At 49.4% G+C, this 23,809-nt stretch overlaps 1 pseudogene; it reads left to right on the forward strand.

Moving 5' to 3' along the window:
- Positions 1-585: 585 nt before the first annotated feature.
- LOC134413970 (antigen peptide transporter 2-like) lies at positions 586-23,582 on the forward strand (annotated as a pseudogene).
- Positions 23,583-23,809: the final 227 nt, after the last annotated feature.

Raw genomic sequence — 23,809 nt, forward strand, 5'->3', positions numbered from 1 at the left:
CGGTGCCCGGAGGGGGCGGGGTCTGGGCGGGAGGAGGCGGGGTCTGGGCGGGGTTGGGGGCGGGGTATGGCGGGGAGAGGGCGGGGCAGAGCAGGATGGGCGGGGGCTCGAAAGCGAAACCTTAACGGAGCTTTTGGGAGCTGAACTGGGAGCGCTGGTGTGGACTGGCAAGTGCCCCGAGCTGGACTGGGACCACTGGTGTGGACTGGAGAGTGCCCCAGGCTGAATTTGGAGCACTGGTGTGGACCACTGAGCACAGGGGTCCGAACTGGGAGCACTGGTGTGGACTGCTGAGCTCAGGGGGCCAGACTGGTAGCACCATAGTCTGGACTGGGAGAACTGGTGTGGACAGGGGAGCGCCCCAGGCTGGACTCAGGAGCGCCCCAGGCTGGACTGGGAGCACTGGTGTGGACTGGTGAGTGCCCCAAGCTGGACTGGGAAGTGCCCCAGGCTGAACTGGGAGCACTGGTGTGGACTGCTGAGCTCAGGGGGCCAGACTGGGAGCACTGTAGTTGGACTGACAGCACTGGTGTGCAGAGGGGAGCGCCCCAGTCCTAACTGGTTTTAACTGGTGTCTCCACAGGCTGTTGCTCATTCCCCGGGAACCCCACAGAGAGCACTGTCCGTACTGGTCCCACCATGGCGCTGCCACCCGCCGCTCTCCTGCCCAGTGTGATGCTGGTGGCTGACGCCCTGGCACTGGTGTTACTGGTGCCGCTGGTGCCGCTGCTGGCGCCGCTGGGTGTGCTGGGCGTGTGGCTCGAGGCTGCCCTGCGCTTGCCCATCCTGGCCGCGGCCACCCGGCTGCCAGCCCCTCGCCGTCCTTCCGGAGCCACTGCGGCTGCCGTCACGGCCGCCGCCACCCCCACGGTGTTCGGAACCTTCCGGAGCCTCCTGGGGCCGCTCGGGGCTGGCCTGGGGCTGTTGGCGGCCGCAGCGCCCGCCTGGCTCGGGGTCACCCACGCCGCTGCCGCCCTGGCCATGCTGGCCTGGGCCGCGCCCCCAGCCCCCAGCAGCGTCCCCGAGACCCCCGGAGGCATCCCCAAGGCTCCCAGCAGCGTCTGGCGCGCTCTGGCACTGACCTGGGAGCAGAGGAACGTCCTTGGAGCTGCTGTCCTCTGCTGGCTGTCGTTGGTGGGTGACTGTCTTGGTTTAGGGCAAATTTGGGAGAAAACCTCCAAAAGGGGCCCCTCCAGAAAGCAAACCCACACAGCCCGTCCCCAAACCAGTTCAGGAAAGATTCCTCAGAGAGAAGTGGAAAGAACCTGTTTATTTAACAGGCAAAGCACACAAAATGAACAATACCAGATGACAACATTCTTTCACCACTCTGAAAAAGATGACAAATTCAGAAAGTCTCTCTTGGGGGTGGTTGCTCTGTTCTCAGTCCCTCTGGTCCTGGGGCAGCTGCTGCAGCCACAAAGTGCAAACTCTCGGTGTTCTCAGGTCCCGGTCCGGAGCAGGCTCAAGTAGGTCCAAAAAAGGGAAAGGAGAAACAGTCCAGGGAAAAATTCAGACTGCTTAGCTAAACTAAATAATGAGGGGAAACAAAAGCAAGAGCGAAGCAGGAGCAAAGCAGAAGCAAGAGAAAATCAAAACGCCCAGCAAAAAGCAAAAGCAGCACCATGTACAGCCCCGTGTCTGTGTCCCGCCAGCCGTGGGGGAGCGGCTGATAGCAAAACCAAAGTAAAACTTTCACTCTTCAGTGCCAGTCTTGAAGGCACAGAACATGATATCCAGCATAAACAGAACACACAGATGGGGATACAAACATCCTAATGTCACCTTAGGACATTGACATGTGGTGACAGGCATTGACACCCCCGATTTGGGCTCTGCAGCCCCAAATTGGGAACCCCCCAATCTGGGATACCCCACCAAATTGGATGCTGGCACCTGAAAATTGAGTGTTGAGCTCCTAAATAGGCAATGACCACCCTAAAATAGAGTGGTGGCCCTCCTAAATTGTGAGTTGACCCCTTCAGTTGGGTGCTGACCCTGCAAAAATGGGGTGCTCACTTTCCAAATTGGGTTTTGACCCTGCAAACTTGACTGTTGGTCCCCCAGAATTGGGTGCTGACCATCAAACTAATGGTCTGATGCCCAAATATGGATGTTGACCTCTAAGACCTGGGATCTTAAGGTCCTGATCTCCTATGTTTAGGTTCTAATCCATAAAATTGTGTGCTGAACCCCCCCAAAATTGGTACCGACACTTTAAATTGGGTGTGAAATCCCTAAATTTTTCACGAAACCCCCCAAATTGGGTCCTGACTTCTCTAAATTGTCTCCTGCCCAAATCGTGTCCCGCCTTTCCAAAATTAGATCCCCGCTCCCCAGACCGGATCCTGCCCCCCACAAATCAGGGTCCCCCTGTGTCAGTGGTCTCACCTGTGGTGACACAGCCTCGGTGACACCCAGGGGAGATGGCAGGGCCGTACACCACCGGGAAGGTGCTGGATGCCATCGGGAGTGGGGACGGAGTCACCGCTGGAGCTGTCGGGATGGCGGCGGCTGCTGGAGCCACAAGGTGGGTTGGAGCATTCCCAGGGCCTGTCCCCATGTCCCCAATGTCCCTGATGTCGCCGTGTCCCTGTGTCCCCACAGGGTGCTGTTTTCTGGCTGCTGGGGGTCTCTCTTCATGCTGTTGATGGCGCGTCTCCGTCAGAGCCTGAGCCTGCGGCTTTTATCCCACCTGGTGCACCAAGACCTGGACTTCTTCCAGGGAACACCAGCAGGTAACAGGGTACGGCCCAGCCCCATCCCACCCAACCCATCCCACCTGTTCCATCCCATCCCAGCTAGTCTGTCAACCCAGTCCCATCCCCACCATCCCATCCCATCCTATCCCATCCCATCCCATCCCATCCCATCCCATCCCATCCCATCCCATCCCATCCCATCCCATCCCATCCCATCCCATCCCATCCCATCCTATCCCATCCCATCCCATCCCATCCCATTGATCATATCCCATCCCACTGATCCCATCCCATTGATCCCATTCCATTGATCCCATCCCATCCCATTGATCCCATCCCATCCCATCCCATCCCACCCCACTGCCACCATCCCATCCCATTGATCCCATCCCATCCCATCCCATCCCATTGATCCCATCCCATCCCATCCCATCCCATCCCATCCCATCCCATCCCATCCCATCCCATCCCATTCCATTCCATTCCCACCATCCCATCCCATTGATCCCATCCCATCCCATCCCATCCCATCCCATCCCATCCCATCCCATCCCATCCCATCCCATCCCATCCCATCCCATCCCATCCCATCCCATCCCATCTGTCTGTTATCCCATCCCACGACTCCATCCCCATCATTCCCATTCCCACCATCCCATCCAATTCCATCATATGCCATCTTCCTGGCTTCATTCTACTCCAGTGTTCCATCCTGTCCCCATCCCACTTTCCCATTCTAGCCACTGTTCTGTTCCCATTATTCTCACTCCCGTGCCTCCACCCTGTTGCGTATCCCCAGCTGCCTCCCACCATCCCATCACCCCATCCCACCATTTCCTTTCCCACCATCCCATTTCCCCTGTCCTGCCCCATTCCACCCTGACCATCTCCACAGCCATTCCCATCATCCCATCCCACTGATCCCCATTACATCATTCCCATCCCAAATGGGATCATCCAGGATAGGATCATGGTCTCACCCACCACTATCCCAACCTCTTTTCCCACCCTACAGCTGACCTCCTGGCTCAGTTTTCCACGGAAGTGCCATGGGTGTGCAGGGCAGCACCGAGTGGAGCCAACCAGCAGCTGCGGTATAGTAAACCCCTCAGGTTTAGCCAGGGCCCCTTGGAGAATAGAATGCTGACACAGCGGCAAAGAAGTTTCCTGTCTCCAGGGACATCTGCCTTGTACCTTATCCCTATAGCCATGTAAGGCAATATGTTGTTAACCCTACTATTGGGCACTTATGGTCACTCTAACACCTTTGCCATTGGTCAGGATTGGATCCGGGCCAAGGGTACAAAAGTAGCATACTGTACCCCTACTAACTCGGAAGAAGAAGAGCTGAGACCCTTCACGGACCCTCCAATAAAGCCATACTCGTGGAACAGCCAGCGTCTTCTGCTTCTCCTCTCTCTACCGTCTGCTGGAGCCTTAGGCCAAGGGAAAAGCTACCTAGCAAGCAAAAGAGCTTGAAATCATAAGAGCTGCCTAATCACTAAGAGCTGAATATTCCCTGCTTGCTAAGGCTGTCCCGCAGCCTTAGTCTGAGAGCGAGCTGGCTTCTAGCACCCAGTCCCCTTGGGGACTGAGCTCTGGAACTGTAACAGCTTGCATAGGATAAGACCAAGCAAGGCTCATTTACTGCGGAGCCTTATGATGGCCCTGGTGGTGGGGGGGTTCATGGTGGGGCTGGCACCGGGGCTGGCACTGCTGGCACTGCTGGAGGTGCCCCTTGGAATCGCCACCCGCTGCATCCAGAGCACCCGCAAACAGGTCAGGAGTAGGAGGGAAAGAGTGGGAGGGGACTGAAGAAAGGTGGGAATGGTAGAGCTGGGATGGAGGCTAGGGGAATGGGATGGTGGGGATGGGATGGGATGGGATGGGATGGGATGGGATGGGATGGGATGGGATGGGATGGGATGGGATGGGATGGGATGGGATGGGATGGGATGGGATGGGATGGAGGTGGAAATGGTGGGATGAAAGGGGATGAAGACGAGGGGAATGGGATGATGGGGATGGGATGGAGAATGGAAAGGAGGACGATAAATGGTGGGATGAAAGGGGATAAAGACCAGGGGAGTGAGATGGTGGGAGTGCTGACATGAGGATGAACAAAATGGTCGAGATGGGACTGGTGTGGATGAGAAGAGAAGGATGAGATAAGGTGGGATGGTGGGTATGGGATGAGACAGTGGGGATGAGGATGGTGGGATTAGGAGAATGGATGGGAATGGTGAGGGTGAGAGAGAAGGGTGTGGGATAGCGGGAATGCAATAGTGGGGATGCAGTGGGTGTGGTGGGATGGGATGTGGATGGTGGGCCAGGAAGGTCACGTGGGAAAGTTGGAGATCCCCTGTTGCTGCCACAGGCACTTCAGCGATCCATGCTGGAAGCATCCGCCCGCACAGCCGCAGGGGTGCAGGAATCTGTTGCTGCCATCGAGACCATCCGAACCTTTTCGGCAGAGGAAGAGGAGCAGCACAGATATAACCTGGCCAAGGAGCTTGTTGCCCGATTGATAAATGACACAAAACTCGGATAAGTTTTGTGGGTGCTTTATTAAGGGCCCGGGGAGCTGGGGGACTCACGTCCCAAAGTCCGAGCCCCCAAATTCACGTATGGGTGCTTCCCTCTTATACATGCGATTCACAACAAAGTCTCCAAGAAATAATTTCCCGTTCCCCTTGCCTAGCCTCCAAGAAACAGTTCCCCGTTCCCCTTGCCTAGTCACAGACCCCTTGTGATACATTCCTTGGTTCACAAACAAGATCATTAATCTTCTGCTTATCTTATTCTAAGAGCATTGTATACTGCCTCCAGACAGGTTAGCATTCTTACTTTCCTGCACTAGTTTAATTATTTATTAAATCCCTAAGACTACCTGCTAGGTTACACACAAAACCCAACACACTTTCAATGGCTACAAAACTACTTTTTAACAAGCCAGTTCACACAACTCACTATAATTAAACATTTTGCTAAATTTCATTTCTTTTCCAACATTTCCCCCCTTTTGAGCATCCTTCAGTCCTGCTGCAAGGATGCTCAATCAACAGTATTGACAGTAACATCTTCATAACGAGGTGGGGAGTGTTTTTCATTCTGCTGCCCGCGGGTCATCGCCTTCAGCAACCGGAGAGATCGCCTCTTTTCCTTTTCGATCACACCTAAGAGGCATCTATATACAATCCATATAGTCACTAAAAATACTAAAAGCATTAGTACATACTGTGTAGCAGATGCAATCCAGCCAGACAGGTGAAGCCCCAAAGAATCAAATACTGCTTCTATCCAGTTATGCTGTGCTTCCTTTTCAATTTCCTTGGTTTTTGTTTCTAGTTCTGCCAGTTGAGAAATATCTTTCTCAACTTCAAGTGTAACATTTGGAATGTGTACACAGCAATGATCTATTCTCCTACTCAGGTAACCACAAACTCCATGCTCTTTTAACAGTAGCAAATCCAATGCCATTCTATTTTGTAGGGTCATTCTTGATGTAGCTTGCAATTGCAAATTTAGATCTTTAAATCCCTTCTTAGTAGCTGCTGCCAACCTTTCTGTCTGTCCTAACAAATTGTTGAGCATTTCCCTGTTTCGATATGTCGCTACCGGAGGGAATAATGACTCCAATATCCATCCAAATTGTACTCCTGAGCCAGGTTCATGCCACTGCTCCTCTAGGGATTCTTCCCTCTTTCTGAGTCCTTTCCTTTGGATCAATCTATTCTGTTTCCAGTATGGACACAATGTGGGAACCCCTAGGGTGATTTGTGTTACTGATCCATCTAGAGGTAAATGTGTGGTCCACTGTCCATGTCCCAACACCCAGACTAGATTTCCAGGGCTGTGCACAGTAGTATATCTGCAATCTATAGGTCCATCCATAGACTCTCTGCTAACCGTGTGATCATACCCCCTACACTCGCATCCCCACTTTAATGCCATTTTCACCGGTACCAATCCAATTCGGTCTTCTGGTGTATCACATGTAAAAACCTCAGTACAATTCCAATCCTCTTTCTGCGATCTGAACTCTCAGGAAGATGTAGACGTGAGAAGGGCCCTATAATGTGACTGATTCTTTACTCCTGACCATTGGATGCACCATTGTACTTCCCCAAGGTAAATATAGTGTTCCAAAACACTAGGTCCCCATAATGTCTTCCAACTATTCCAGGAGTCAAAATTCTGTGTGACATTCTGACAACTCATCTCATTTCGTTGGGATTTCGTTCTTATTCGTACTGTATTGCATGGCTCATCTATTGGGGTTGCAATTAGACACCTCCTGGTATTTTGAATCCAACCATAATGATTGGATTTCTTTTCACATTCCTCTCTAGTCATAGCCCGAATGGTCATACACAAATCCCTCCATACATCTACTGGTTTGGGAACTGACTGGCAGGACCATGAAACATTCTTGAATGTTTCAGGCATTTTGGTTACCGGTATTATTCCCCAGGGAATTTGTTCACCTGCAGCCTGTGGTAATGGCAGGCAAGCTGTTATTTTAGTCACATTCTGCATGATCCCAAAATCTCTGATTAATCCTACCACTAAGTTTTCCTGCTCAGTATTTTGTTCTATTGTATCATTAACCTCCCGTCTACTCCTTCTACCGTGTCTCTGTAAGGATAACATCATTCTGTCATGCCTCCACCATGCATTTCTTATTCTAGGATTAGTGACACTCGACCACCCACAACCTTTGCCTTCCTTCCCCCACCAACTTGTCCCGTCCTCTATTCTGTCCCAGGTCAGTCCCTATTTTGCTTCCACCATTTGACCCAAAGGTTCCTTTGATATCTTGATCTTACTAGGAAGGAACAATTTACTCTGAGAGGTGGCCCATCCCACATGTCCACTGCCATTGATACTGGATTAACCTTTATGTTTTCAGCACGATCCCCTGTCCATGGCAAAACCCTCATACTCACTCTTTTGTAATCAAAACTATCCCGTATTTTGACCAAACATGTATATTCTCCCATATCGTTTGTGGTTACCTTGGTAAGATGCAGTACTGTGTTTCCTTGTTGTTTATCCTGATCCCAACCGACTCCTATCTTGCCTCAGCTTCTTTCAGCCCCCTGTTGCCATATTGCAATAACTTCACCGCCCTCAACTCTCTGGCTGTCAAAGATAACACAAGTTAGTTGAACATCCATCCCTTCCATGACTGTAACCTTTGTTTCTTCAACCTGTACTAGAGTAGACCCTTGAACGGGTACTAGTCTCATGATCGCTAGCAGTAATATAATTAAGAAGGCGGCTTTGCGCAGAAGATCATCCGGGTTGGAGACACTATCTGGGTTTCCCATTGGAACGGTGCCTTCTTTACCCTGGTGTAATGGATCCAAGCATCCATCCCCTGGACCTTCACCGCCGTGTAGGTCATCATCATCACCTGGTGGGGTCCGCTCCATGATTCCTGTAGCGGATCCGTGATCCACTTCTTGACGTACACCTGGTCCCCAGGCTGGATGTCGTGGACAGAATTCTCCAGCGTGAGCGGTCTATTCCACTGTAACGTATTTCTTAAAGAATTCAAGATCTTATTAAGTGACATAACATACTCTGCAATTGCCTGGTCCCCACTCACATGCACCTCCCCTTTTAATACAGTTGCATGATATGGTTTGCCATATAATATCTCATATGGACTTATGCCTACCTTTTCCCTTGGTTTAATTTGAATCCAGAGTAGGGCCAAAGGCAAAGCTTGAGGCCAGTGCAGTTTAGCTTCCTGGCAAATCTTTTTGATTTGTCCTTTCAGGGTTTGATTCATCCTTTCCACCTGCCCACTAGACTGAGGTCTCCAGGGGGTACGCAAATTCCAGGTTATATCTAACAGTCGTGCTAATTCCTGCACTACCCCGGCTATAAAATGCGGACCCCTATCTGATGACAATCCTAAAGGTACTCCAAATCTTGGTATTATTTCTTTTAACAAGGTTTTTACCACCTCCTTAGCCTGATTAGTTCTACATGGAAAAGCTTCCGGCCACCCTGAGAACGTACATACGTACACTAACAAGTATCTGTATCCCTGTGCCCTAGGCAGTTCAGAAAAATCAACTTGCCAGTAATCTCCTGGTTGTGGCCCGACTTGCAACTTTCCCATTTGTATTTGTCTCCTAACTACTGGATTATTTTTCAAACATACCGGGCACATTGCATTAACTCTTTTTGCCATTGTTAACATCTGATTAGAGATTATCTCATTCTTCAAAAATTTTACCAATACTTCTGCCCCCCAATGATATTTATTATGTTCTGATTCCAAAATAAATTTCATTATGCGGGTAGGTACCACTATTTGTCCCATTGGTGTAACGTACCACCCAAGTTGATTCTTCTGTGCCCCTAGCAAGTTTATTAGTTTTCCATCTTCTATTGAATATTTGGGCTCCTGATTCAGGTATGGGGTAGCCGGATTTGTTCTTACCGGTACCAATGCCATTTGAGTCCATACTTCCCGTGCCACTTGCCGTGCTGTAACATCAGCAAATCGATTTCCTCTGTAAACGTCTCCTTCCGCAGTCTGATGTCCTCTAACATGCATTACTGCAACTGCTTTGGGACTGTGTACTGCATCCAGTAGCTGTAGCACTTCTTCCCGGTGCTTGATGTTGGTTCCCTGTGAATTCAAAAGCCCCCTTTCCTTCCATAACGCCCCATGTACATGAACCACACCAAAGGCATATTTAGAATCTGTCCAGATATTAACCCTTTTGTCCTTGCTCAAATACAGGGCTCTGGTGAGTCCAATCACCTCTGCCTTCTGGGCCCAAGTTCCAGGTAACAAAGCCTTTGCCTCTATTACCTGATCCAATGTTACCACTGCATACCCGGCATAGCGAGTCCCATTCTCGACAAAACTGGATCCATCAGTGTATAGTTCCCATTCAGGTTCTTCCAATGGTTCATCCTTTAGGTCAGGTCTCCTGGCATATACTTGTTCAATTACCTCTACGCAATCGTGCACCAGTCCCCCAGCCTCCTGGTCACTGCATAAAAACTCTGCTGGATTAACATGATTAGTAGTCCTTATTTCAATATCATCCTGTTCTCTCAGGATGGCCTGATATTGCAACATTCGACTGGATGATAGCCAGTGACCCCCCTTTTGCTCAAAAATGGCCATGACCATATGGGGAACAAATACTTTCATTTTTGCCCCCAAAGTCAATTTCCGGGCCTCTTGAATAAGAATTATTGTTGCTGCCACGGCTCGTAAACATGAGGGCCACCCGGAACTTACCAAATCCAGTTGTTTAGAGAAGTATCCCACTGGCCTCTTCCAGGATCCCACCTTCTGGGTGAGGACCCCCAATGCCAGTTTTTGCCTCTCATTCACATACAACTGGAATTCCTTGGTCAGGTGAGGGAGTCCTAGGGCTGGGGCCTCCTTTAGTGCCTGCTTCAATTCCTGGAAGGCCTTCTTTTGCTGTGTCGTCCACTCCAACCGATGCTGCTTCAAGGCCTCATACAGTGGCTTGGCTAGGAGACCGAAATTCATGATCCACAGTCGACACCATCCCACCATTCCTAGAAAAGATCTCAATTCCTGATGGTTACGAGGCAATATTGCCTCTATTTGGTTTACTCCCAAACGTCTCTGCCCTTGTGTGATTTCACAACCGAGGTAAATAACGCTATTTTTGACCAATTGAGCTTTTTCCTTAGAAACCCGATACCCTGCTTGGCCAAGCATGTTGAGTAATTTAATTGTTAATTCCACACACATTTCCCTTTTCTTAGTAGCCAGAAAGATGTCGTCCACGTACTGCAGGACTACATACAAGGATGGGGATATTGTTACCTGGGTTATCTTCCATTCCTCCAGCTCCTTGGCCAGTTGGTTTCCAAAAATAGTAGGGGAGTTTTTAAATCCCTGTGGGATTCTGGTCTACGTAAGCTGCTTCTTTCTCCCAAAATCAGGACTCTCCCACTCGAAGGCAAAATATTTCCTACTCTCTACTGCCAGTGGGATGCAGAAGAAGGCATCTTTAAGGTCAATCACTGAGAACCATTTAAACTCCTCCGATACAGATGTTAACAAGGTATAAGGATTAGCAACAACTGGATGTATGTCTTTCACTATTTCATTAATAGCCCTTAAGTCCTGTACCAAACGGTACTTACCATTAGGTTTCTTTACTGGAAAAATTGGAGTATTATACTCCGATTCACATTCCTGTAATATTCCTTGAACCAAATATTGTTTAATTAACGGGGCTACTCCCCTCCTTGCCTCAAGCTTCAAGGGGTATTGCTTTATCCTCGCTGGTCGGGCCCCTTCCTTTAGTTCCACCTTTACTGGCTGCGCAGCTTTAGATTTTCCGGGGACCCCTGACTCCCATACCCAGGGTACTACAGCCTGCTCAATTTCTTCTGGAATAGGAGAGGCATCCACTTCCTTGATCACAAAAATGCCTGCTATTTGTTCCTCAGGTATTTCCAATTTCACCCTTCCCCCTTCAAATATTATTTTCACATTAAGTCGGGACAACAGGTCTCTGCCAAGGGGTGTGGGGCAGTTTGGCATATACAAAAATTGGTGATCTAATTCCTTCCCCCCAAACCTAAGATTTAAAGGTTGTAAAAATGGTTGTTCCTCTAGCTTCCCTGTTGCCCCCACCACCTGTACCGTTGTGTCACTCAAAGGCCCCAATCGTCTATTGAGTACAGAATACGTAGCTCCAGTGTCTACCATAAATTCTTGATCCTTTCCATCTATTTCTAAAACTACCCTCAAATCCTTTTCTAGTCAGCTTTGATTCTGATAGTTTCCCAAAACTAGTGCTTGAGCGGCCTCTGCTGATCCTCCCATAAATCCTCCCACAGGAACGTTCTCCATTGGACCTGTCCTTAATCCCATGTTTCCCATGCCCATACCTCCTCTAACCAGGCATTCATTTTTCCAGTGTCCCAATTGTCGGCAAAACGCACACTGGTTTGGATCCAACCTCCCCATGTTAGGTGCAAACCCAAATCCTTCCCAACCTCTTGCCATCCCCCTCTGTCTGCGATTAGGTCCTCCCCGACCTCGACCCCTAATGGGTCTTCCTCCTGCCCCTGTCTGTTGCATTACAGCCAGAAAACTAGCTTGTTGTCTTTTTGCAGTTTCTTTTTCCCTGTTGTTGTATACCTTCCACGCTACCTCCAGCATTTTATCCAGACTCCTAGTATCCTCTCCTTCCAGCTTTTGTAACTTTTTCCTAATATCCTCTTGTGATTGCCCCATAAACAACAATGCCAATTGAAGTTTTCTCGATTGATCCTCTACATCTAAATTAGTTAACTTCCGAGCCATGTCTTTTAATCGTTCTAAAAAGGCAGACGGAGACTCATTCTTGTCCTGCTTGACTGAATACAACTTAGACCAGTTCATAGTCTTAGGTATTCCTGTCCTAATTCCTTCCACCAACAATTCCTGATATCGTTTTACAGCCCTTATTCCTCCCGTAGAGTTTGGGTCCCACTTAGGTTCCTCACTTGGTAGCAATTCATCAACTGTCTCATTTAGTTGTCTCAACCGAATTTCCTCACGAGCCTTTTCTCTAGTGGCTCTAATAACCATTTCCTTTTCCGTGGAATCCATTATAGTATCTAATAATACCTGTAAATCATTCCAGTCCGGATTCTGAGTCTTTATTACCATTTTAACCACCCTTTGCCACCCTTTCAGGATTCTCCCGATAACTCCCCGCTGATTGCTTCCATATTACCAAATCCCCGGGGGAGAAAGGCACCTTTATAAGTATCCTTTCTCCCTGTGGTCCCACAGCTTCCCTCAATCGCGCAATTAACTGTGGCCCCTTCTGCCCCTTCCTTCCCTTGCGAGTCCGCCCTGCTAATGGAGTTCTTTTAACACTCTCATTCTTTTCACCATCACCACCATCACTATCACTCTCACTAGATCCCGTTTTTATAGCTATATCCGCAGGGGGAGCAGGGGGCACATTAGGAGCAACCGGAACCCTCGGAGGTGCTATACAATAAGACAAATCTTCCTCGACTGAAGGATACAAATTACGCTCCTTTCTTTCTTTACATCCCACACACTCCCTCTCATCATTCACTTCTAAAACCAAAATACCGCACTCCTTTTGCCATTCCTCTTTCCGGTACAAAACGAAAAACAAATCCAAATATGGTATTTCATCCCATTTCTCATTTCTCCTTAAAAATTGCATCAAAGATTCCATTATCCCCAATTCCAGTGTACCATTCACCGGCCATCCCACTTCTCCAATCTCATATTCAGGCCACCAATGATTACAATAATCTATCATTTTACTTTTATCCTATTCTTGATAATACCCCTCACTTTTCCACCGTTTCAATATACAACCTAATGGTGTATTTCCAGGTATTTTACCATTGGCTTGCACTAAGGTTTTAAAAGTTTTAAAAGACATCATATTACAACCTTTAATTCCACCTTTAATCCCAATAAACCAATATACCTTAAACCAATATACCTTCTCGCCGTCCTTCCCTAAAACAAACAGGAGGCGAGTTCCAGTCCTGCGTTCTTAGACGTCTTATGGCCGGAGCCTAGGCTTTTTTTACCAACCACCAAATCCAAATCCAATTATCATCTTTTTCCAATATAAAGCACCTTCGGGCTTACCTTGGCAGTTGTCCGACAGGCGCGGGGTCGGGTACAACCGATGTCTCCCCGAGAAGTGCTCGGTGCCGGCTTGGAGTGGATCGGGACGCGAACCGCCCCAGCAACCTTCGGAGTCCTGCCGCGGTCACCAGAAAACTGTTGCCCGATTGATAAATGACACAAAACTTGGATAAGTTTTGTGGGTGCTTTATTAAGGGCCCGGGGAGCTGGAGGACTCACATCCCAAAAACCCGAGCCCCCAAATTCACGTATGGGTGCTTCCCTCTTATACATGTGATTCACAACAAAGTCTCCAAGAAACAGTTTCCCGTTCCCCTTGCCTAGCCTCCAAGAAACAGTTCCCCATTCCCTTTGCCTAGTCACAGACCCCTTGTGATACATTCCTTGGTTCACAAACAAGATCATTAATCTTCTGCTTATCTTATTCTAAGAGCATTGTATGCTGCCTCCAGACAGGTTAGCATTCTTACTTTCCTGCACTAGTTTAATTATTTATTAAATCCCTAAGACTACCTGCTAGGTTACACACAAAACCCAACACACTTTCAATGGCTACAAAACTACTTTTTAACAAGCCAGTTCACACAACTCACTATAATTAAACATTTTGCTAAATTTCATTTCTTTTCCAACAAGCTGAGGCTGAAGGAGCAGATAGAGCTGGAGCTGGCAGTCTTCGTCCTTGTCTACAGGGTCAGGGGGGACTGGGAATCAGAACAGCAGAGAATGGGGAGGCCAGGATCAGGGATGAGGACACTGGGAATGAGAACACTGGGACCAGGAATGGGAAACCAGTGGCTGAGATGGGGGCACTCAGAGTACAATGGGGACACCAGGAATGGGGACAACAGAACAGGGACACTGGGAATGGGGGTACTGGAAATGGGGACACTGGGACCAGGAATGGGAAACCAGCAGCTGAAATGGGGGCACTCAGAGTACAATGGGGACACCGGGAATGGGGACAACAGAACAGGGACATTGAGTTCAGGAACAGGCATGGCAGGAATGGGAATGGTGACATTAGAAACAGGATGGGGACACTGGGATAAAGGTTGGGAACATCGGTGTGGTGGTGTTTGCAGGTCCCCAGGATGAGAAAAGAGACAAAATTCTTGACTTCATGTTTCAGAAAGCTGATTTATTATTTTATGATATATATTATATGAAAAGAAAATTATATACTAAAGAAAGAGAAAGGAGACATTATAAAGCTAGAAAGGAATGAATAATAAAATCTTGTGACTCACCAAAGAGTCTGACACAGCTGGACCTGTGATTGGTCATCAAGTAAAAACAACCACATGAGACCAATCAAAGATGCACCTGCTTCATTCCACAGCAGCAGATCATTATTGTTTACATTTCGTTTCTGAGGCCTCTCAGCTTCTCAGGAGAAAAATCCTGGTGAAAAGATTTTTCAGAAAATATGTCTGTGACACATCAGGATCAGGAATAGGGACATCAGGAGTGAGATGGGGACACCAGAACTGGAATGAGGACACCAGGAACAGAGATGAGGCCACCAGGAACAGAGATAAAGACACAAAGGAGTGGGATGGGGACAGGCAGAATGAGGACACCAAGAGTGGGTTGGGGGCAGATGGAATGGGGACACCAGGAGTGGATTGGGGGCAGATGGAATGGGGACACCAGGAGTGGGTTGGAATGGGGGCAGATGGAATGAGGACACCAGGAGTGGGTTGGGGGCGGCAATATCCCTGTCCCACCTACAGGTGATCAAACTGTCCATCCGGGTCATGGTGCTGGAGCCACCAGCAGCTCCATGACGGATCCATCACTCCTGGGGTCCTCGTCACCTTCCTGCTGTACCAGGACAGAGTTGGTAGCCATACCCAGGTGATCCCATGGAATGCACGTGTTTGTCCATCCGACCGTGCTTCTGTCCATCCCGGTGCCACCCCCTTCCTTCTCCCCAGGTGCTGCTCTACAGCTTCAATGAATTCCTGACCAACGCAGCTGCTGGACAGAGGATCTGGGAATACCTGAATTGGAAACCCGCAGGGAATGTCGGGGGGACGCGGAAGCCCCCTGAGCTTCAGGGCCATTTCACTTTTCAGAAGGTCTCCTTCACATATCCTGGAAATCCAGAGCACCCTGTGCTGAAGGTGGGTCTGGGGGGAGGTGGGGTTTCCCAGGGGTGGGAATTTTGGCATCACCTGCTGTCACAATCCATCCCTACGAACAGGTTTCTTGATAGTTCATGGATTGATCTCAGGGTGCAAAAAAACCAACACGGCACAGGGGGTTTGCAGTAATAAAACAAATGCAGCTTTATTGAATGACCACAACAAAATCCAATAGAGGGATTAAGGGAGAGAAAAAGATAAGAGAGAGAAAAGAGAGAGAGAAGGAGGGGGATATAGCTACCAAATGCAGAGACGAAATCCTTTGGTCCAGTCCAGTCGAGGATCCGCCTGTTACGTCGGGGAGATCTCAGGTTTGCAGTCCATCTGGACCCCAATTATACTCTTTTTCGATGGGGGAAGGGGAATGGATTTTGCAACCGAGTCAAAGGTAGTTTATTGTATCTTCGGGGAGGAAAGAATAATGTTTGGAAAAGGGGTACGCACAGTCCATGTTCAGCAGTGGGCGTGAGCCATTGTTTTCGTGGTCCACTGCTCACACCTGCAACATCCATCTTGCTTTGGTTAGCTTGCCTCCCCCACACACCTCTCCCAGGTTGAGGGTCTCAGTCCCAGTCCTTGGAAAGAGTGTGGGGGGCCTTTACACATGGGAGTTTCATGTCTTGGTCTTTGATGGAGAGGCTTCTTACATCTCAGTCCGTCTGTCACAGCAGTTGTAAGAAGAGTGAAGGGTCTTTTGTGGGGGACCACCCAAAACTCAGGAGAAGTCCAGCCAGGCAAAGAGGGGACAGCTTCCAAGGCTACTGTTGCAAAAAGGCAAGGTGCCCCCTTCTTCTTCTCATTGGGCTCAGTGTAGCATATAGTAAATACACCTGTGGACAACAGCTTAACAATGCTCTCAGGTCTCGGGGCCTTGTTGGCATGTGACTTTCTCCTTCACAACCAGAGATTTTAGACAGTGGGGACTCTTCAGTGGTCCCCCAATGATGATGGTGAGGCAGATGAGGAATATTTCAGACAGACTCTCACACTTGTCCCCATCCCACAGGACGTGAGCTTCGAGGTGCGCTTCGGGGAGGTGACGGCGCTGGCGGGGCCCAATGGCAGCGGGAAGAGCACGGCCGTGGCGCTGCTGGAGTGGCTGCGGGATCCTGGCAGCGGGACGGTGCTGCTGGATGGGATCCCGCTGCCAGAGTATGAACACTGCAAGGTGGGACAGCAGAGACACTGGGAACACTGGGCATGGAATGGGGAAAATGGGGACAGGGGTCAGGGGACAATTGTGATGGTGTTCACAGGGGTTTTTGGATGAGGGAAGAGACAAGGATTTGACTCCATGCTTCAGAAGGCTTGATTTATTATTTTCTGATATATATATTACATTAAAAGTATACTAAAGGAACAGAAGGAAGGATTTCATCAGGAGGCTAGCTAAGAATAGAATAGGAAAGAATGATAACAAAGGCTTGTGGCTTGGCTCTCTGTCTGCGCCAGCTGGGTTGTGATTTGCCATTAATTACAAACATCCAACATGGGCCCATCACAGATGCACCTGTTGCATTCCACAGTAGCAGATAATCAATGTTTACATTTTGTTCCTGAGGCCTCTCAGCTTCTCAGGAGGAAAAATCCTAAGGAAAGGATTTTCCATAAAAGATGTCTGCAATAAACAATGAAATGGAACTGGAACCACAGGATCATGGGAGCAGAAATGGGGATACTGGGAAGAGGATGGGGACATCAGGAATAGGGTGAGGACAACAAAAAATGGGATAGGAACATTGGGAAATGGGATGGGGATGAAAGGAATGGGGATGGGAAAAGTGGGAAGTCAGGGGTGGGGACACTGGGGACACAGATGGGGAGAATGGGATCAGGGATGGACACTATGGGGACACCAAGGTGGCATGGGGTCATGGAACAGGGGTGGGGACACCAGGAGCCAAGACAGCATCATAGGGCTTGGGGCTGGGGCAGGTGGTGCTGGTGGAGCAGGATCCCGTCCTGTTTTCTGAAACGATCCGTGAGAACATCCTGCTGGGGCTGGAGCACTGCAAAGAGTCAGAGCTGCGGGAGGCCGCCATTGCTGCTGGAGCCATGGAGTTCATCCAGGGGCTGGAGCAGTGCTGGGACGCTGGTGAGAGCTAGGGGGATGGATGGGCCACCCCTGGGGCACATCCCCCTGATCCCAGGATCCTCTGGCAGCGATGGGAGAGCGGAGTGGGTGGCACATGGTGGGGTGTGCGGGGGATCCCTGAGGTCACATCCCACTGATCCCATGGGATTGCTCACGCAGGTCAGATCCCACTGATCCCATGGGATTGCTCACACACTGGTGAGGGAGTGTGGGGGGTAGGGGAAAGGGGGGGAACCTCTCGTGCTGGGATCCCACTGATCCCAGGGTCCCCCCCGCAGAGGTGGGGGAGTGTCGGGGGTGGGAGAAGAGGGGAGAACTCCAGGGCTGCACCCCACTGATCCCCTGTGGTCACTCCCACAGAGGTGGGGGAGCGCGGGGGGCGGCTGGCGGTGGGGGAGCGGTGCCGTGTGGCCCTGACCCGGGCTCTGCTCCAGTGTCCAGCCGTGCTCATCCTCGACGAGGCGCTGGATGATGGAGATGATGGAGCGGTGAGTGGGGTGGGATGGAGGGGGTTGGTGTGGATAGGGGTGCAGTTGGTGAAAATGGGGTATGATGGGATGGCTGGGATGGCTGGAATGGGATGGTGGGATGAGGTAGTGGCAATAAGGGATAATGATTGGCATGGAGTGGGAATGATGTGATGAAGACAGGGATTGGGTGGGGTGGTGTGGGTCAACGAGGTGGAGAAATAGGACAGGATAGTAGGATGGGATAGAGACCAGGGGTGTAGGATGGCAGGAAAGTAGAATCAAAGGATGAAGACAAGGAGATACGATAGGGTGGGGTGGGATGGGGTGGGAATGAAGGGGATGGGAATGCTGGGATGAGGACAGAGATGGAGTGCAATGAGAAGGGTTGGAGTGGTAGGATGGGATGGGACAGTGGGAATGGGGATAGTGTGGGCAGGATGGCATAGTGGGCATGGGGATGGGATGGAGAACAGGGAGATGGGATGGTAAGAACAGGATGATAGGATTAGGGTGGGACTGAGAGTGGGGTGGGATTGGTTGGTCGGGACTGGGTGGGATCAGGTGGGACAGGGTAGGACTGAGTTGGATGGTTGGCATGAGGGTTCTCTGATTGGATGGGTTGGGATGAGCGTTCTCTGAGCTGGATGGGTTGGGATGAGTGTTCTAGCTGGATGGGTTGAGATGAGGGTTCTCTGAGCTGGATGGGTTGGGATGGGAGTTCTCTGAGCTGGATGGTTTGGGATGGGAGTTCTCTGAGCTGGATGGTTTGGGATGAGTGTTCTCTGAGCTGGATGGGTTGGGATGAGCTGGATGGGTTGGGATGAGTGTTCTCTGAGCTGGATGGGTTGGGATGAGAGCATTCTCTGGCCGCAGGCACAGCGCTGGGTGTGCACTGGGCCGGCCAAGACCGTGCTGGTCGTGTCCCACTGGCCGCGGGTGCTAGACGGGGCCAATCACCTGGTGCTGCTGGAGCACGGGGCCATGATGGAGATGGGAACACCAGTGGAGCTGCGGGAATGCCGCGGCACCTACAGCCACCTGCTCCTTGGAGGAGGCAGCACTGGGCAGCCCCCGGGATGGGCAGCTAGAAGGGGGCTGCATCTGGCAGGGAATAAAGTGGAATCAGCCCCAGTGTCCTCATTCCCGGTGTTTGTGTCACCAGCCAGCTCCTGGTGTCCCCAGTCACAGTGTCCTGTGAATCTCTTCTCCCCACATCCTCAGGATCCCATCTCCCTGTGTCCCCCATGTCCCCACTGTGTCCCCCAGGTCTGCCCATTCCCTGGATGTGTGTGTATCCCCTGTATCCACCATGTCCCCATGATCCCTGGTCCCCATGTCTGCTCCTGCACATGGGGCACAGGGTGGAAAATCAATCCCAAGGAATGGATCTGGGCATGGGTGTCACGTCCTCATCTCACTCCTGCTGTGCTCACTCCAAGTTCCTGGTGTCCCCAGTCCTTTCCCAGTGTCCCCATCCCCAGTGTCTTTATCCCAATTCCCAATGTCCCCTTTTCTATTCCTCATTCCCTGAGAGGAAGTGCTGGGCACTGGAGGATGGGACTGAGATTTATTGCCCAAACCAGGGTATTTATACATGAGAAATAAAACATTTTGAACAACTGTAATTCTTGTGTTTAAAACATGGGAAAACAGGAAGTCAGTCTGTTGGGAAGGGCTGCTGTGTGATGAGTGGGAACAGCAGGATGAACTCTGCCAGCAATTTGTGGCTTTCTGCAGGGAGAGGGAAGGGGTTGGACCTGCACCATAGATCATTCAGCTGGTGATGAGAGTAAGAGTTGGTGTCACCCTGTCTCTGTTGCCATGGGTTGCATCTGGCTGAAGAGCCCACAGAGAGCAAGGATCCCACCAGATCCTACTGCATCCCTTGTACCCCAATCCTTCTCCACCAACACCACCTGATCTGTTTTGGAATCCCCTCAATCCTGTTCTGGAATCCCACTCCAATGCTGCCCCATCCATCCCACCTGATCCTGCTCTGGAATCCAGCCCAGATACACTTTAGAATTCTACCTGATCCTGATCTGGAATCGTGCCCTGGTCTGGAATCCTGCCCTATATCCCTTCTGGAATCCCGCACAGATTCCCCTCTGTACCTGTGGTCAAGCAATTGGTTTCTCTGCCTGTTTCTGCAGAATGAGAGGATCCATGAGATTCCAGCATGGATCACACACCAGGATTCACCTGCATGGAGGTGATCCAGAGCTGGATCTGCCTCTGTGTTAGGTGACATGTGGAGGGTGAGGGGCACAGGAGACAGACACCACTCACCCTGATGTTTGTGTGGCAAGAGAGGGTTTTGTTTTCCACTCCCTCCTTTATACAGAGCATTTGAAAGGCCTGGTCTGGATGCTGTCATTGGTTTGAACTCCACACCCCTTTGGGTCCTGGGCCACTGAGATGTCTGCAGGCTTATGAGAGATCAAATTGGCCAAAGCTCTTGTCACTGAGCCCAGGGGCTGGCAAGGTGACACCAACATCTCACCCTTTCCTTTCTATAAATTTTGATTTGCATTATAGCTGCAGCATTTATGTCCAGGAACTGCTAGGGGAGAGCTCAGGTAAATATGCCCCAGGCATTAGGCTTATAGGTTACAGATTGCAACTTATTTGTAAAAACAACAAACCATTTAAGCCTTGAAGAAAATAAAACAGTCTGTAAGAACAAGAATCATTCAACCCTTATTAAAGAAAGAAAAACAAACACAAAAACTAGGAAACAATCTGTAGACAAGGAAAACAGTTTGTAAACAGGGGAATAATTTGTAAACAGATGAATCTTTATGTGAACTGCAGTCCCAGATTTCCATGAGGTTGTCACCAATCACTGATCACATGGCTCTGTGTCTGCTGAGGGTTTATCAAGAGGTGCTGTCAGGATGCAGTGCAGGCTGGATGCATCTGGCAGGTACCCAATGTGTCCCACTGTCTGTTGGAACACATGAATGTCCCCAAGCCCAGGTAATGAGATCCCAGGGACCCCCCTCAATGTATTGGTAAGGAGGTCTCGTGCCATTCCCTTGGATTTGGGCAGCTGAACATCACACGATTGCATTGATAAGGAGTGATTTAGCATAACTGGGTTCAGGGATTTTCCTAATACTGTTAAGTGATTTAATGTGTATAGAGCTTTAGCTATTCTACTCTGTGGGGTCTCACCACATACCTCCCTTTTGTTTATTAACTATACCTTTTCAGGCACCATGTGCTCTTTCCACTATTGCTTGTCCAGCTGGTAAATGACGGATGCTGGTTTGGTGTGATACACCCCAGAGCTGTAGAAATTGCCTGGTTTTCTGGGAAGTGTAGCAGGCCCTTTATCAGTTTTGATGGTTTGAGGAATGCCCAAGGCTGCAAAAGCTGATTGCCAGTGTACCATGGCACCCAGTCCCCTTTCCCCTGTGTGTACTGTAGCCCATATTGCTGAGGAAAAGGTGCCAATTGAGACGTGAGTGTGTTTTAAACAGCCAAAACCAGGGATGTGTGTGACATCAATTTGCCAGATTTGCAAAGCACACAGTCCATGAGGGTTCACTCTCATCTGCAATGGTGCAGCATGACCTTGACAGCACAGATGCTAACAATATTACAAACCTCTGTGTTTGACAGCTGAAATTGCTGTTGTAAAGCTCAAGCATCTTGGTGGAAAAAAACTGTGCAGTGCCTTTGTTTGTGGAAGCACATCTGGCTGTGGTGCTGAATGGGTACCAGAAAAAGGTACCCGGACCATCTGTAACTCTTTGTTTTTATTGTCTCATATTGTCCTAAATCCTAATTGTCCAAATTTTTATTACTCTAGTAATATTGCTATTTTTATAACCATTTTATTACTATTAAACTTCTAAAATTTTGAAAAACAAGTGATTGGCGTTTTTCACGCAGTGCCTGACACAACATCCCATGGACAGGGAGGTCACAGGATGTAAAAAACGCCAATCCTGTCACTGCTGTGTCCCGGCGCTGCACCAAGGACATCCCCCAGCATGATGGCCATGTCATCCCCAAGGGTATGACAGGGTGTCCCCAGTGTCACCACGCACCCTCATCTGCTGTCCCTAAAGTGGCCATTCCCATCCCACCAGGGGTCATCTGCCTGATGAGCATCTACGGGACCCACCACAGCCCAGACCTCTGGCCCGAGCCTGAGGTAGGGCTACCCTATGAGGTGTCCCTTGAGGAAGCAAAGGGAGTCGACTACATCCTAACTGATCAGCATCGAACTCCGATTTATTGATCTAGCTTACACTCTTTTATAGTGGTGTTAATTAAGCTTATACATATTACAAAACCCGAGCTCATCATAGGTTGCAGATTACAGACCAACCCCTCTTTGTTGCCGATACGTGTGGTTTTCTTGTTGAGACTAATACTTGTTTTTCTCATCCTGTTATTGACTTGTTATTAACTGTTCTCAAGGCCTCCATGTTTTCCACCATGTTTTTTCTCATCACTTCCTCAAGGATATGGTGTTTACTGTTGTTAAGGGAAAAGCCTGAGAACTTGCTGCTCACAGCTGCCTTTTATTTTTTAGCCAGCTGTATATGTTCATGGCCTTTTTTCCTTCAAGCCATGTCTGAGCAAAATTCTCCAACAAATTCCACATTTTTCTTTTTTGCGCAAGGAGGTTAGTCTGACAGGTTTTTTCTATCATTCTACTGACCATATTTTGAATATAATTAAAAATACAAGGTAAAATAAGCAGAAGCATTAAAAGCACATCTAATACATTAAAAGCACATCTAATATCTCTACAGTATATGTCACAAGGTTCCTCAGCCATGGTCCAAGCAATGGCTTTTACTCCAAAGGGTTAAAACCACCCCCAACTGAGCCATAATGTCCTGCCTTATCAGGCATTGCATGGTAGGTGGTAATTGGACTACTGAAAAGGAAAGCTGTTAGCTGTTTTTCATTCATGTGAACGCAGAGAGGAGGCGAACGGCTAGGGCTAATAATGCTGGAATCTACTCCAGTGTCCAACAAGCCTGAAAATGATCCTTTCTGTCCTTGAAATTCCATTTCCACCCTTTTCTTGGGTCTCTCAGAAAGGTTCAAAGCCAGTAAGGTAAGTCCTCCGGTGGATTCAAAACCATTTTCCCCCCTCTCTTGTCCTTTCATAGTCTGTAATCCCTTAGTCATTTGGCTCAAGTGGCACCAGCTGAGCACTTCTCAGTCCTTTGTTAATTTGGAGTGGTGGGAAAAGAGTATGCACCATAACATATAGTCCACATCAATGACGCCAGGCAAAACAAATAATCCCAATGCAGATGATCTTCCAAAAAGCAAAACACCCACCGTGTGACCCTGTATAACAATAGGTCCGTGAATCCCTGTCGGGATCTTCTGTGGGTGCAGGGTCATCAGCATAACTTCTACGGCAGCTGCCGGTTCCAAGCCGAGGCTCCCTGTGGTGTCGGGTGGTGCGAGAGGGTGCTGATGCTGCAGCGACGACTTCTGTTGGTGCGTGGTCACTGTGGTTCTGGCACCAACTAGGCGTTGAAGGCAGTGCTGCTGACGTTTGAAGAGGTCCAAGAGCAGCTAACACCTGATTTTGAGAGGTCTTTGCCTGTTCTTGTAAGCCTAGCCCTAACTGTGCTATGCATTCATTTCCAAGCCCTTGCCAATGAGCATTGAATAACAATTGCTGAGGCTGAGTAAAGATCAATTTAGCTATCTCATGACAATCATTCACCAAAAGAGGACTGGCATCAAAAATACAA

This window comes from Melospiza melodia, unplaced genomic scaffold, assembly GCF_035770615.1.
Source record: "Melospiza melodia melodia isolate bMelMel2 unplaced genomic scaffold, bMelMel2.pri scaffold_62, whole genome shotgun sequence".
Lineage (NCBI taxonomy): Eukaryota > Metazoa > Chordata > Aves > Passeriformes > Passerellidae > Melospiza > Melospiza melodia.